The following is a 12,375-nucleotide window of genomic DNA, read 5'->3' as shown; positions in this document are numbered from 1 at the left end:
ATTCCTCAAGGAATTATGTACTAGCAAGAGGAGGTTAATAGGTAACGAAAGAGTAAATGTAGGAGAAAATGTCTCCGCAGTACTGCAAAAGAAAGTTCTGCCCAAATACAAGGACCAAGGTATGTTTACTATTTCCTGTGAGATAGGTAATGTAGGCATTAAGAAAGCCATATGTGATTTAGGGGCTTCCATTAATGTTATGCCTTATTCTATTTATGAGCTGACTAACGCGGGTCCTTTAAAAGAGACAGGAGTAATAATCCAGTTGGCGGACAAGTCAGTCGTCTATCCCGAAGGGTTGCTTGAAGACGTCCTTATTAAAGTTAACGAATTAGTTTTCCCTGCAGATTTCTACATTATTAATATGGAAAATGATAATTCAACTAATTCGTCCTACATTTTGCTTGGAAGGTCGTTCCTAAGTACCGCAAGCACAAAAATAGATGTTCGAAGCGGGACGCTGACTATGGAGTTTGATGGCGAAATCGTGAAATTCAATGTCTACGAGGCCATGGGTCATCCTAACTCACTATTAAATATTTCTAACATCGATATTTTAGATTGTTTAACTTAATCTTTTTCCGAATATCATGACTTTGATGAGTTGGAAACTGTCCTTTACAGAAACATTGATATGAATATTTTACATCATCTCGAAGAATTAGCAGTAATTGAAGATCCGTTGCAAGAAATTGTCAATCACTTGGAAACGCAACCTTCGTTGACAAATCGAGGTAACCAATTTGAACTATTACCTTCCCAAAATAAAATGTTGCCTTCGGTTTTACAGCCACCGACCTTAGAGCTTAAAGCATTACCGGACCACCTTAAGTACGTCTTTTTGGGAGAGAAAGACACCTTACCGGTGATAGTGTCAAACAAGTTAACCAAAGACGAGGAGGAAAGTCTAGTTCGAGTTCTAAGAGATTAAAAGGAAGCTATTGGTTGAACGATAGCCGACATAAAAGGGCTAAGTCCATCCACTTGTATGCAGAAAATTTCCATCAAAGACAACACAAAACCAAAGAGAGATGCTCAAAGACGCCTTAATCCACCCATGATGGAGGTAGTAAAGAAGGAGATCTAGAAACTGTTAGATGCTGGAATGATATACCCGATTTTCGACAGTGATTAGGTTAGCCCGGTTCATGTAGTACCCAAGAAAACTGGCGTGACAGTGGTGGAAAACCGGTTAGGAGAGCTGGTCCCTACACGAGTCCAGAATGGATGGAGGGTTTGCATCGATTACAGGAAGTTGAATGCAGGTACCCGGAAAAACCATTTTCCACTCCCCTTCATTGATCAAATGCTCGAGCGATTAGCCGATAAGACCCATTATTATTGTCTCGATGGGTACTCAGGATTTTTCCAGATTCCAGTGGTTCTGGAGGATCAAGACAAAACGACTTTCACGTGTCCCTTCAGAACGTTTGCGCATAAACGAATGCCATTTAGACTCTGCAATGCTCTGGCCACCTTCCAAAGATGCATGGTGAGCATATTCTCCAATTACGTCGAGAAAATCATCGAAGTCTTTACGGATGACTTTATGGTATACGGTAACTCTTTTAACGAATGTCTCAATAATCTTGCTAAGATATTACAAAGATGCCTAGAATTTAATCTTGTTTTAAATTATGAGAAATGCCATTTCATGGTTGACAAAGGATTAATTTTGGGTCATATAGTTTCCTTGAAAGGAATCGAAGTCGATAAGGCAAAAATGAATATTATTAACTCGTTACCTTACCCCTCATCAGTGAGGGAAGTTTGTTCGTTTCTTAGCCATGCAGGGTTTTACAGACAATTCATGAAAGATTTCTCGAAAATCGCGCGACCGCTTTGCAATCTGTTACAAAAGGATAAAAAATTTGAAGTTGACCAGACTTGTAAAGACGCATTTGATGTACTGAAGCAAAAATTGGTCTCCGCTCCCATAGTGCAGCCACCAAATTGGAACTTCCCGTTCGAAATCATATGTGATGCGAGTGACCAAAATGTGGGAGTTGTTCTTGGCCAAAGAATAGGGAAAGAGCCTCATGTTATCTACTATGCTTCGAAGACTTTGGATGCTGCCCAAAGCAATTACACTACCACCGAGAAAGAATTATTAGCTGTTGTGTTTGCTTTAGATAAATTTAAATCTTACCTATTGGAAACTAAGGTAATTATCTTTTCTGATCATGCAGCTTTGAAATATTTAATAGGGAAGAAGGAGGCAAAACCCCGACTGATCAGGTGGATTCTACTCCTACAAGAGTTCGATTTTGAAATTTGGGATAAAAATGGATGTAAAAACCTAGTAGTTGACCATCTGAGTCGATTACAGATTCCAGTAGACGATATACCATTAAAGGACAACTTTCCAGATGAAAACCTGTTTTCAGCAAATGCAGTTCATCCTTGGTATGCAGACATAGTAAATTACCTCGTTACAGGTACTATTCCTTCAAAATTACTAAGGTCTAAAAAAGATAAGATAAAAAAATGATGCACAATATTACATTTGGGACGATCCTTACCTTTGGAAGCATTGATCGGATCAGGTAATACGACAGTGTGTAGCAGAACCAGAGATACAGTTTATCTTAACTTTTTGTCATTCTTATGCATGCGGAGGGCACTTTGGACCTAAACGCACTGCACACAAAATTCTCGAATGTGGATTATTTTGGCCAAACATATTTCTTGATGCCTTTTTATTCTGTAAAACTTGTGAAAAAAGCCAAAGAGTTGGCAACCTTAGTCGTCGAAATGATATGCTTTTTATTCTTATTCATAATTGTGAAATTTTCGATGTATGGGGCATCGACTTTATGGGTCCCTTCGTTTCTTCTCTCGATAATTTTTATATACTCTTAGCTGTTGATTATGTCTCTAAGTGGATAAAGGCAAAGGCCACTCGTAATGATAATGCTAAGTCCGTAGTTGACTTTCTTAAAAGTTCTATTTTTTCCAGGTATGACACTCCACGAGCATTAATCAGTGACAGAGGAACTCATTTTTGCAATAAGCTCGTAAGTGCACTTATGGAGAAATATGGAGTGACTCAACGAATTGCCACTGCTTACCATCCACAAACAAATGGGCAAGCCGAAGTGTCAAATCGAGAGATTAAGTCTATTCTGGAAAAGACGGTTAAACCTAACAGGAAGGATTGGAGTTTGAGACTGAATGACGCACTTTGGGCTTATAGGACAGCTTACAAGGGACCAATAGGCATGTCACCTTATTAACTTGTTTTTGTTAAACCGTGCCATCTTCCGGTCGAGTTAGAGCACAAGGCTTTTTGGGCAGTTAAACAGTGTAATATGGAAATGGAGTCTGTAGGAAAATCTCGAAAATTAGACATCCAAGAACTCGAGGAAATCAGAAATGATGCATATGAAAATGCTTGAGTTTATAAAGAAAAGACGAAGGCGTTTCATGACAAGTTCATCACTAGGAAGCAGTTTTCAATAGGACAAAAAGTTCTCCTATACGACTCCACCTTAAAAATCTTCGCTGGTAAGCTTCGATCCAAATGGATAGGACCATTTATTATTACTAATTTATTTTCGAATGGTGTAGTGGAAATTCAAAGCGAAGAAACACAAAAGTGCTTTAAGGTGAATGGTCAACGACTAAAACCCTTTTTCGAGAATTTTCAAACACACACAGTTGAGGAGATTGTTCTCAATGAGACCAAAATTTGAATAACAGGTCGTCGAGCTAATGACGTTAAACAAAAGCGCTTTTTGGGAGGCAACCCAAATTTCTTTTCATTTATTTAATTTTAAGTTTTAGTAAATTTAGGGTGTAAATAAATAATTTTTTATTTAAATCAAATAATTTGATGTTTTCAGGAACATAATGGAGATCATGAATTTTTTTCGAAGTCGAATAATAGTGGTGGCGCAGGCACGACATGTTTACTTGGTGACAAATAAAAACGCCCAAATTACTTAACCTTCATAAACACCAAAACCCAATACCCATCCATTTAAATCACCAACACCCACCCACATACCAACCCAACAAAAATAACCCAACTAACCTAATACCCATCTAGGCCCAACCGAAAATCCATAGGAAAATAAGAAAAAAGAAAGAAAAAGAAAATAAAACACCCAAACCCCTACATCCCTTTTCTACCTTCATCGTCATCAAACAAACCCTTTCCCCCTCAAAAAAATTTCACCGCCGCCGTTGCCATTTTCTCCGCCGTCGCAGCACTCTACCTCACCATCGCCGTCGCTTCTCTTTTCTTCGCCTACGCCGAACATCCCTACACTACAACTCCATTCCACGTTTCTTTCCTCCACCACGTCGGCTTACTTCACCTTCGTTTCCCCCCTCCCAACGACAAAATCATTGAAGACACACATGGGGAGTACTCTAAACTTTTCATTTTATTTATTTGAGCTGCTATAATATGACATATACTTGAGGACAAGCATAAGATAAGTACGGGGAATTGATGAATATAGTAAGTATGCATGGATGGTTGATTGGTTTTTGCTGCATGTTTCTCTTCTGCATATGTTCAATCTTGCGTTGAATTCATTCAACAGTTTATTTGACATTGAGCCTTTAATCTCATACTTATCAACTTGGACAATTGTATATAGATTAATCAACACTTGTATTTTAAGGTTGATATATGTAGCTAGATTTTCATGAAATTGATTGTTTGAAAAGATATATTTGCTTGTGCATGAAAAACTAAAAAATGAAAAAATAAAAAAATTGTAAATAAATAAAGGCTCAAGTTATGAGTGAAAGTTTCAAAAACATGACCGGATTGAGTAACCGGGGTGAGGTGCTTGGGTTGTCATCTCGTCTCGCGTAAAAAGGTTCGAGTGACAAGTCGATAACTTAATAACATTCCGCTAACAAAGCCCAATAATAAAGACTGTTTGAACTGAGTAACCGGGATAGGGTGCTTGGGGTGTCATCCTAGTTCGTGTAAAAAGGTTTGACCATGTCTAATTTATTTTTCTAAAAGTATAGTTAATTAATAATGCCTTTCAATTTACTGGATTCAAACTCAAATTAATGAAATTATCTAGTTCGCATATTTCAAATTTTATGACACTTGTCTTGTTGATTAAACTATATATTCTGAGCATTTATTTAATTATTTATGCCTGTGTTGTTTACGTTTAGTATGGATGCAGAAAAGAGGCTCGATTTTCAATAAATTGTAGAATTAATTCTAATGTTTGAAAGAACAATATGCTTGAGGGCAAGCATGAGATAAGTAGGGGGATTTGATAACATGATTATTTTGCATAATTTGTTGTGTTTAATCCAGTTTATTTCTGAATTAGTCCCTGCTAAATTAGTATTTTTATGATTTAATTCTTGTCAGAAATGCAATTGATCAAAAGCAAGCTGAAAAGGGCCAAATTGGAAGAAAATCATGGAAATGGGGCCAAATCAAAAAAATGGAGGAAGCCAAGGACACATAAATAATTTGACTTTGTAAAAAGCCAAAAATAGAAAATCCTATTTTAAATTTATTATTATTTTAGATTTTATATTAATTAATTTAATCTATTTTTAGTAAACCCCATGTATATAAATAGGGGCCTTTTGTTATTTGAAAATAATCAATCAAATATTTATTTTCCTATTTCTATTTGGAGTTGAATTGTTTTCTTTGTCTTTCTCCACTTCAATTTGGAGTAGGATTTCTCTTTTTCTTTTCAAGTTGGCGTCAACATTCTGCCCATTTCAAATCCAATTGTTTGTTTTTCCAAAAATTGGTTCAATTGCATTCCAAGTCTCCTTTCCTTTCCAAAATTCCATCATCCTTCACACCAAGCCAAAACACAATCCACAACCTTCAAGCATGATTAAATTCATGCCACACTAAACCCCTTTCAGCTTTAAACCGGTGTTAACCGTGTCAAAAACCCGTGAGTTACGAACCCGAGCTGTTTAACTCCCAATTTTCGATATTTATTATTTCTCCGGATTAAGAGTATGACTTCGTCAACTCACAAAGTCAAGTCAATACTAAGTCAAAAAAGACATCGTTTGAGTTAGTGTGGCTAGACGTCCAGTTGGAATTCCGAAAGGATCGACTGTCTAATTGGTTTTTCATGAACACATTGGCGTGCCAAGTGGGGATTGCTGTTTGGTTCCGTCGAGGGAAGTAGTAAATGAATTTAAATGTCCCGAATGTTTGAGGACATTGGTTCGAGCTAGGCTCTTCTAGAACACAAAGCTGCCGGAGTTCTAAATCACGAACGTTTCGTAGGTTATTCGATCGGTAAGGGTTAGTTATAGGACGTTCCATAACTAATTTACACAAGGAAGAGTTAGTGTCTGAGGCGTCCTTGGTAGCTATAACTAGCTTATTAGAAAATAGGAGTTCACCTAATTTCGAGGATCGGGTCAAAGACGGAAAAACCCGTGCTTAAGGCTGAGCTAAGTTTAATTGATTTTTTTCAGATTACTTCGTTGTTTTTTTATTTCATCTTTTACTTTTTACATTTTTTTTGTGTTTATTTCAGGTTTCATATTTTATCCCCCCAAACATCGCTGGCATGACAACTGCCCTGACATAAATCTGGTCGAGAGATAAACAATTTTCAGTAAACTCAGTCTCTGTGGGATTGACCCTACTCCCTATACTGCTTTAATTTGAAAATTAGGTGTAGGTTTATATTGGTGGAATCGACAGCCATCAGAAGAACTTTTCTAGAAAATAAATTTCTTTACATGAAACGGATTACACATGCAACCTTGCCCACATATTCCAAGCGAAGACACCGATCCCTTTTCTTAAGGTCAAATCTCGTAAAACTTCCAATAGATGCCCCCACACTCCTTTTTTGCTTAATCCAGGCCACAACCCATTGCTCACGTTTCCTCACAATGCTTCGTTAGCTTCTTCAAGGAAGTTGATGGCTCTCGAATAATCTTTGTCGACTTGAATCCCCGGCCAAAGAAACAAAGTCGTGTATTCCTCCACGAACTATCAGCTTTCTCTCTTGTTGTGTTTACTTAGACCATAGTCGGGCGGTCGTATTACAATCCACTTTATCAAGAAATCCGTTTTCCATAAAAAAAACTCTCCATTTAGCAACTGAACATAAATCAACACATCTTTTCTATGATGATGCAATGCAATGCAGTCATAAACAAAACAAAAGAAAACACGGCAGTACAAATACATAAATAGCAAATAGAGCACTTACTTGGGTAACCACTAGGGTTTGGAGTGGCTCTACCTAAGGCGAGCTTATAGAGTTCACTATATGTGGCTCGGTTATAAGAAAGGGGTACTTGAACCAGCAGATTCCTCAACTCTCACCTATTATAGGCTCATGTGGATCGAGTTCAGTTTAGGGGAATACATTTCTCTATGGCCATGCGGAGGTGAAAACCTCACGAAGACATAGGTACAGATGTATCCCGAAAGCAGTTCACTAGCCCATGTTGAGGTGAAAACCTCACGAAGGCATAGTTTCTCACTCCCATTTAAAAGATGTGACCACAACGGTCATGTAATGTAATGCGAGGGGACATAAAAACCCAATACACAAAAATATGAATAAAATGATGTAAACCATAATACCAATGAAATGAAATGAGAATCGTATGTTTAAAAACCAAATTTTAATTTTCGACAAAAGGACATTAAGTAATCAATTTTACGGCTTGACTCTCTTATTGGTCCCTAGCGGAGTTGCCAAGCTATCGAAACCATTTTTTTGAAAAATGGGGATCGACTTTTTAAAATGAAAGTTTGGAGTCGCCACTGATCTTTTCTGAGGTGTGATCGGATCACCTTAATCATTTTAATAAAATATTTTAATTTATTAAAACAATGATTTTGGGTCTACGAAAATCGAGAAAAAGGGTTTGGGAGTCGGTTACGCACGAGGAAGGGTTAGCACCATCGTGACGCCCAAAATTGGTACCAATTGACTAGTTAATGTCCTAATGTTGAAAATTTGAAGAAAGATGTTAAAATACGATCCCTTTAAAAAATATGTGAACAACCCGAGTTGGATTTTAAGATTCACTCATTCCAAGGAGTAAGATACCACGTCCAGCACGTTAGGATACGATACTTTAAGCCTCCAAAAACTGAGATCACCTCATGATTTTCAAAATACGCAACGAAATTTAAAAGGGTATTCGATTATTTGGTCAAACGGTAAATTGAAACCCAGCACGTTAGGGCACAATTTCTCGAATTTCCAAAAACGAAACATTACCTTATTTTTTGATTTAAGAAAACATGGATGAAATTTCGCAAGGATATTTAGTTATCCTGGTCAAACGAAAAATCAAAACCCAACACGTTAGGGCACGATCCCTCGAATTTTCGAACACAAAATATTGCCTTATTTTTGGAAAAAAACAATTGTAAATCCGGCTAAAAATGTGTTCATTTGGCTTGTTTGGGATAAAAATGAAACAATTAAAAATTGCCTAAACACGTTAGAATTTGAACCACAATGCGATAATAAGAAATAAGCATAGTATTGAGCATGAAATAATAACATGTAAGTTCAACATTGTACAAATGCATGACAATGATAAAAGTGCCAATATACGAATCAAAATACTCAATAATAACAATTTTGCAACCACCTTATTTTAAAATTAACATTTAAGTTAAAACTAACGAATAAAAAATATTTAAAGAATATATGTATATGAAGCAAAAATAAAAATGAAAAATGTACCAAATTTCTCAAATAATTATAAACAACGTCAAGTCAAATAATGAAAAGAAAAGGAATTGGAAATTAACAATATAAGAACAGTTTAAGAACAAATTATATGTAAAAGAGTCTTAGAATAAGTGATGCATGTAAAAGTTTGAAATAAGCCACAAAAAAACAAAAATTAATAATATGTAAAATAACAATATACATATTAATTTTATAGTAAGTATTATGTGAAAAGAAAGTTAAAGTAAATAATATACAAAGCAATATATAGATCCATCTAAAATAAATAATATACAAAGAAATATAAATACTTTAGTATAAATAATATATACAAAAAAAGAAAATATAATATTTGAATTAACGAATATTCAAAAGGAAAATTTTAAGATAAATAAATTATACTAAAATAAAAAGAAAATATCAAAGGGAAAAAATAAAGACAATGTGAAATCAAATAAATAATTTAAAATAATATGTTAAAAAATGATGAATAACTCGTAAATAATTAAAAAAACTAAAAACTCAATTGAAATGAAAGCAAAATTAGATGAATAATTTATGAACAAACCAAACTATTAAAACAGAACTAAGGACCGAAATAAGATGCGCACAAAAGAACAAGGATTAAAAATGCAAATGTTCCGAATCACAAAAAGCACTGCCTAGGCACGGACCAAATTGAAACAGCGCGTAAACCTTTGGGAAAAAATGAAAAGAACATAATAGGGACAGATTAAAGATGGCGCAAAAAAAAGAAGGACTGGACGCATAAATTACCCATTTAAGGGGAACATGCGCGGATCCAGCCTGTCAATGCACAAGCTATCACTTTCCCTCCCCAAATGCTATTAAAACTAAAACCTTTATTTTTATATATATTTTTTAAAACATAAAAAAACCTTTAGAAAACCCAATGCCTTTCCCTTCTAACCCTTTCTGCTAGGGTTTCATCCTAAAACATGCAGCCATCGAACCACCATCATACGGTGGCCGACGGTGCACAGGCAAGGGCCGATTTCGCCAATGGAAGAGAACTCTGACTGTGCCCACGGAGGTTTGGTAAATGATCTGCCTTCCTTCTTCTTTTCATTACTTTTTTGCACACCCAAAAATAAATAAAAGAACTCAATAAACAAGAACAATCAAGAATCACCTATTAAATTTCTTTTGCCTTTGTTTCTTTGCAATCGATTTTTGTGTATATATTGTATTCTCCGTAACAAAAAAAAAAAAAAGAGTATTTGTGGCCTTTTATAGCTAGTTTTACAATGGTTTCTTTGCCTCTACAAGTTGCAGGTATGCTGAACGTGGTTCGAAGCGCACGGATGTGGAGCGAGCAATGCACGAGTCGGGGGTCGTGCGTGGTGGCTGCTGGTGGCTACGGCGCGAGGCAAATGGGAACCTTAGGGTTTCCAAAAATTCCAAAAAATCTGAGCTTATCGAGCTTGTTTAATTTGGGTCTATTTTTTGAGTTAGTTTCATTTTTTTTGAGTTTGTTTTTTTTAGTGATTTGGGCCGTTTCGTACAATTGAGTATTTGGGCCGGGCAAAATTTGAATTTTACTAATATAATCATTTTTTTTTTCATTTTCCGAACCATAACCAATCGATAGACCAAGATAACCAGATATAACCAAACCATAATTACTTGACTCGGATGTCAAATTTCCATTCTAATTTTGGACTTTATTTTCACATTATAAGTTTTGTTTTATGGTTGTTGATCACTATTTGACGGGGTTTTAAAATATTTTTCATAAATATTTAAAAATTAATTTAAATAAATAAAAATAATGGATAACTTTTATATTATGTATATTTTATTTTTAACAATGGTAACTCAAAGTTATATTATAGACTTACTTTGGTAAAATTATTTAGATGGTAGTTAATTTGAAACGTTGTAGCATATAAATTGTATATATAGCATGAGTAAATTTCATAAACTAACCAATATTCGTAAAATTGATTTTCAATAATGTTTCGTAAAATCGTTATTGAACTGAAAATGAGATGATCTAAGTTTTTTTAACTAAATGAAATAAAGAATTATTGATTACTTATTATAAAATCAAATTAAATTAATTTTTTAACACAATATTTAGAACTATCAATAATTCTTCCCAATTCATAAATACGAGGACAATATATTTCAACGACTCTAACCTATATCTTCTTACATTGACAACAATACTTATGCCGGTTGAGTAAGGACTCCTATTTTGGGTTTAAATGCTTTTATTAATCTTGTTTATGGGCATATCAATAGCAGTTTAAATGCTTGGGGTTGTTCAGACTTCAGGGCTTAGCAATCATCAGGATGTAATGTTTCATTTTTGGGTCGATGCTATCTATTAAAGGCCAGCTTACAAAAAGCAGCCCAACAATAAGCCATAAAATTGACATTTTAATAAATAGATTTTTTAGTATCCCAAGTCCAAATTAAATTTAGAGGTGGGGAATTTTGTCTACAATAATAAATTCGAAGGTATTGAACTCTTTATTACTAGAATTGAGTTAGATTCAATTCGATGGAGTTTTTTTTCTCGAGTCGTCTCTGATAATTTGATCTGATTTTTAACTTTTCTAGTTAAATTTGGGTTTTGATTTTTTATTTTACAAAATGGGCTTTGTTTTATTGATTTTGAACATTATTTGATAATTTTTTTGTCTTTTCATAAATACATTTTGAAAATAGTTTTTAAGTAAATAAAAGAAAATCAATAACACTTATATATATATATATATATATATATATACATATTGATAAATCTCAAAACTATATATGAACTTTGATTAAACTTATATTGTTACACATGAACTTTGATTTTGTACAATTTTATCGTAAAATTTTATTCGATTCAGTTTTCACAAATCACTAATACAATTATCAATATAGAACCATTTTACGCTTACATATTGCATACATATAAATAAGTTGATGCATATATTTCATTAAATATATATATATATATATATATATATATAGTTGAATCAAAATCAAAGTTTTATGTATACATTTGAACCACAATAAAAGTTTTATGTGCAAATGTTTGTCGATTGGCACATTTTGTCTCGCTAAAGTAGCACACCAATTTTATCTAGGTTTGTTTTATTTTGTATTTTGTTTCTTGGGATTGATGATTTGGATTCTACGATTCTAATTTCTCTTTTGAGTGTTTGGTATGTTGATTATCCCTATTTTAAGGTTTCAACTTTTTGTTTTTCAATTTTTACCTACACGAAATAACACATTGATTTAGGTTTGGGTTATACAAAGAAATATAAATACTTTAGTATAAATAATATATACAAAAAAAGAAAATATAATATTTGAATTAACGAATATTCAAAAGGAAAATTTTAAGATAAATAAATTATACTAAAATAAAAAGAAAATATCAAAGGGAAAAATAAAGACAATGTGAAATCAAATAAATAATTTAAAATAATATGTTAAAAAATGATGAATAACTCGTAAATAATTAAAAAAACTAAAAACTCAATTGAAATGAAAGCAAAATTAGATGAATAATTTATGAACAAACCAAACTATTAAAACAGAACTAAGGACCGAAATAAGATGCGCACAAAAGAACAAGGATTAAAAATGCAAATGTTCCGAATCACAAAAAGCACTGCCTAGGCACGGACCAAATTGAAACAGCGCGTAAACCTTTGGGAAAAATGAAAAGAAC

General features: G+C 34.0%; 1 long non-coding RNA gene across 1 annotated transcript; it reads left to right on the top strand.

Moving 5' to 3' along the window:
* Window positions 1-9,496: 9,496 nt before the first annotated feature.
* Window positions 9,497-10,264, top strand: LOC108469389 (uncharacterized). The gene is made up of 2 exons (XR_001869083.2): window positions 9,497-9,737; window positions 9,975-10,264. It is a non-coding gene; the product is annotated as an uncharacterized LOC108469389 (long non-coding RNA).
* Window positions 10,265-12,375: the final 2,111 nt, after the last annotated feature.

Source organism: Gossypium arboreum, chromosome 8 (genome assembly GCF_025698485.1).
Source record: "Gossypium arboreum isolate Shixiya-1 chromosome 8, ASM2569848v2, whole genome shotgun sequence".
Classification (NCBI taxonomy): Eukaryota; Viridiplantae; Streptophyta; class Magnoliopsida; order Malvales; family Malvaceae; genus Gossypium; species Gossypium arboreum.
This window is presented reverse-complemented; position numbering and strand designations above follow the sequence as displayed.